The following is a 5,062-nucleotide window of genomic DNA, read 5'->3' as shown; positions in this document are numbered from 1 at the left end:
TGTTCGGCCCGCGCGAGCTCAAGCTGTTCACGGGTAGGTGGGAGGGGTTGCCACAAGAGTCTGGATTTGATTTGTAAGGATTATGAGTTGTCTTAAATGTTTTGAGAAAAGTTTGAGGACTTGGTGGTGGATATTTAAGAATTAGAAGTTTTATTTGAGGGACACTTAAAGATTAAGAGTTGGTTATTTAGGAAACATTTAGGGCAGATTCTGTCCTTAGCTACTTTCATAAGTCTTCTTTGTTTCCAGGAAGTTTGACGTTCTTTAAAAGGGAAATTTGCTCCTGAGATTCAGGAGTGATGATAAGTATAGTCTTAGCTGTAAAGAAAAGAAAAAGAGAAGAAAAATCTGAAACTTTGCTTGAAGTTCTTGCACTAGATGGCCATACCTTCCATTCTAAAAATTTAAGAGTCAATATGTTGCCCTAGCTGGTTTGGCTCAGTGGATAGAGTGTTGGACTGCTGGCTTGATCCCCAATAGGAGGTGTGCAGGAGGCAGCTGATCAATGATTCTCTCTTATCATTAATGTTTCTATCTCTTCCTTCCTCTCTGAAATCAATAAAAATATATATTTTTTAAAAGAGTCTATATGTTGTGTATTTTAAAACATCACACTAACTTTTGGACTATGTGGGACTGTTTTTTCTTTAAAATTTTAAAAAAGAATTTAATAAATATGATTGGTATCTCATTTTAGTCCTAATTACTAAGGAGGCTATCATCTTTCTATGTGTGTATTTCCTTTTCTGTGAATTGTTTATTCATGTTGTTTTCTCATAAATATTTTAGAGTTTTAAGGGTTTTTTTCCTTAGCAATTCGTAAGTTCTCTTTTTTTATTACCAAATATTTCAGAAATATGGAAAAGTTAACACTCCTTTGTAAACTTACTGAATCCCACTTCCCACCTGCTCCTCCAGAGATAACCACTTGCAGTTGCTATATATCTTTTCCTTCCACATTTTAATATTTTTAATCTTTGGTCATCACACATACACACACACACACTCACACAGAGTATTGATTTATAAGTTTTAAAATATAGTAAACAGCATTCTGCAACTTGTTCTTTTTAAATTCAATATTATATTGCTGAGATATATCCATTTTGACAAGGTACAATTCATTCATTTTAATGGCTAGATTGAATTCCACTGTATGATTATACCATAAGTTATTTTTCCACTCTGAGGGAACTCTTTATACAATTGTATGTATTAACACACTCTCTCTCTCTCTCTCCCTCTCTCTCTCCCTCTCTCTCTCTCTCTCTCTCTCTCTCACACACACACACACACAAATGCATTTCTCCATGCCTTCTTATTTTAATTATTTTTGTTTATACAAAAGTGCAAACTTTCTTATAGTGTTAAATCTGTTGATTGTTATTGCTATGATTTCTTCTGTTGCTTCAAAGCATACAATGTGTTCACCACTCCAAAGAGCTAAGGAGTGTTCTTTCATATTTTCTTTTCTTTTTTTAAAATATATTTTATTGATTTTTTACAGAGAGGAAGGGAGAGAGATAGAGAGTCAGAAACATTGATGAGAGAGAAACATCAATCAGCTGCCTCCTGCACATCTCCCACTGGGGATGTGCCCGCAACCCAGGCACATGCCCTTGACCGGAACCGAACCCGGGACCCCTCAGTCCTCAGGCCGACGCTCTATCCACTGAGCCAAACCGGTTTCGGCTTCTTTCATATTTTCTTTATTTTTTCTGTGATTTTTCTTTCTTTTTAGTTTAATTCTTTAGTTACACTTAAAACTGGAGTGGAAGGGATGGTGGAAACACATACATAATTCCCCCCAATATGGTAACCAGCCATCCCAACAGAATTTATTAAATTCTACCTTTATTTGGCTATAATTTCTTTATCACATATTACATTCCTATGTATGATAACATTTATTTCAGGGCTTTCTGTTCTATTTAATTGATATCTCTGTTTAGTATTATTTCAACATTGGGATCCTATTTTATTGTTATTTTAAAATATGTTTTCAGAGCTGACAGCCCCTATTGCTCCTCTTTCTTGAAATATTCTTTGCTATTCCTACCCATTTATATTTTGTTATCAATTTTATTAAAATTGAATTGAATTAAAAAATTTCATTGAATTTCAAAGATTATTTTTGACTTTTTTTTCTTTCTTTCTGGGATTGGGTTAAAACTACTCGTTAATTTTGGGAGAAATGACATTTTCCTCTGATTACTCTTCAATCCAAGGCAGTTTCCAGTTAATTCCTTCTTTTTATACAGTCATCTACCAAAAATTATATTTTGACTGATTACTTGAAATATTTACTCATCTTTTTAAAATTTACCTTGTATTATCCAATATTTCCAAATTATATTTACATTATTGAGGCTAAACTGTGTTCTGGATTTTCTAAATGAACATGTTGAACATATCTTTGTATAGTTTTTTATACTAGTATCCTTCTTTTCTGTTGTCCTTTCATGTTTTTATGGGAATCGCTATTAAAATGATCATATTCCCTTTTAGTGGCTCATTAATATACATTTATATCACTATAATATATTTCTTTACGTTGTAATACCCTGAATTTTGGATAAATATGATATCTGATGTTCTTTGTATTCAACATAAAATGTTTATTCTGTTTTCCAAATTTTTGCATTTTCAAAATATATTTGTTTATATTTTATTTGTTTATATTTATTGGGTTTGGCATCAGAATGTGTTTGCTTCATCAAATAATCTAAGTAGCTTTGCATGCATATGGAGGGACATCAGTGTGACAGTTCATCTGAGTTTGGGGTCGAGCAGGACCCTGCCTCCTGCCCTCCTCTTGGGAGCCAGTTGCGAACAGAGAACCTGCCACACATTTTACAGGGCAAGCTCTGTGTGGGGGCATGTGGTAATCCAGTACTGCCTGAAGCACAGGGTGGGAATCATTCTAAATGTAGGGTTTACTTCTGAAAGATCTATGATTGCCACACATCTAAGCCACATTCTCCGATACAGCATTTATTAGCAATAAAGCTGTGTATTTGTTTTGTCAATCTCTGTAATTTCCTTGACTATCTCCCCATCCTCGGTCATTCCAACACACACGAATATGACCCTTCTCATAGTCTAAGCTCATGGTTCCTTGAGCTCCTCTCCCCCTGTGATCTCATTCTCCACCTACTCACCACTGTAACTGGAACCCTCCACAAGTTCAGTTCCATGTAACCCCTCTCTAAGCACAACCTCCTGTGTCTTTCCAGCTCATTTTTCTAGGACTCTAAATTTAATAAACCCTTTGACCCACCAAGACATCCATTCCACTGATCCTGCCACCTTTTCATCGTTTCTCATGCCCTGTCTTCTCACTTAACCCAGTCAAAATTCCTCAGTGCTGTTGCCCCTTTCTCCTTAGTCCTACTCAGTTGCCAAAACCTTGATCCTCGTTAAAGCCGAGTTTCCACCTACTCTGAGGCTGCAGAAGAAAAACACATGGCCACCTGACTGGCTCATTTTAAATTCAGGATCACGAACTTCAAGTGAGCCCTTAATACTCCCTGGCAGACATATTATATTTCCTAATCCATTTATCTCCTACTCTCATACTTGGCTATTTTGTCCCTTTCCCTTTGTTCTCATATTTCCAACACCTCTTCCCACATCCTCCCTCTCTGACAATCTTGCTTTCTACCTCACTGAGAAAACTGAGGCAATTAGAAGCGAACTTGCACAGATTTCTATGTTGCCTTTGCCCTCTACCCAGCCTGTGGGCCCACATATTCTGTCTTCTTACCTGTTACTATAAATGAACTAACCATGCTCCCATCTGAAGTCAATCTCCCCACTTCGATACTGGGTATTATTTCCTCTTACTTACGTTACCTATGGGCTCAGAAAGGACATCTCTCTAACAATTGCTCTCTCTCCTGCATCATTTCTACTAGCATATACACATATAATTATTTCTTTCATCTTGAAAGAAACCTTCTCTTGACCCCACTTCCCCCACCAACTCCACCCAGTTTCTCTGCACATTATATGTCAAAATTCCTTGAAAGTGATGTCTATACTCACACCATCTCCTTTTCTCTCATTTTCTTTGAAATGGAGATTTCCACCAGGTTTTCACCTGCACCACTTCACTGAAAATGCTCATTTCCAAGTCCTCCAAACTGCTAATTTCAATGGATTTGTATTTGATCTCTCAGCAGCATTTAAAGACAGCCCATCACTCCCTTTTCTTTGGTACCTTTTCTTCACTTGGCTTCCAGGATATTTCATTCTCTCAGTTTCCTCCTATGTTCACTCCTCAGCCTCCTTAGCTGGGTCTTCCTCTTCTCCCTGACTTCTCAACATTGGAGTGCCACCAGTACTCAGCCCCTCGTCCTCCTCTCTCTATCCATGTTCATTCCTTCACATTCTTTGTCACATAACTTTACATGCCATCAATATGCAACAATTACCAAAATTCTATTTCCAGACCACACCCCTCCCCCGTGTCCAGACTCATATGTCCAACTGCCGAAAAGACTTCTCCATTTTGATATACAATACAAACCTCAAATTTAACGTGTCTAAAATGGAAATTTGAACTTCTCCCACAAACCTCTCCCAATCTAGTCCTCCTCATCTCAATTACCAGCAGTGCCATCTTTCTAGTAATTCAACCTTAAAATCTTGTAGTCTAAATGCTTTTTGTCTTATTTTCCACATCCAATCCATCAGAAAATTCTGTTGGCTGTACCTCAAGGTATATCTAAAGTATAACCACTTATCACTACCTCTACTGCTACCCCCTGCTCCGAGCTTCTCTCTCTCTTCTGGATTTCTCTAATAGCCTCCTGGCTGGTCTTCCAGCTGCAGCATCCTTATCCTCCTGCAGTTCAGAAATCCTTTAAAAAGTAAGTCAGGTCATGTGCTTCCTCTACTGAAACCACAGGCCCGGGGCAGAAGGCTTACACCACCCACACATTATTCTCCACACCTTACCTCCCTTTCATTTCTGACCTCATCTTCAACCCTCTTCTTCCTCCTCCATAACTCCATTCCAGCCACACTAGCCCACCCACCTTTCCTCAAATAGCCAGGC

This window comes from Myotis davidii, unplaced genomic scaffold (assembly GCF_000327345.1).
Source record: "Myotis davidii unplaced genomic scaffold, ASM32734v1 scaffold44, whole genome shotgun sequence".
In the NCBI taxonomy this organism is placed as follows: domain Eukaryota; kingdom Metazoa; phylum Chordata; class Mammalia; order Chiroptera; family Vespertilionidae; genus Myotis; species Myotis davidii.
This window is presented reverse-complemented; position numbering follows the sequence as displayed.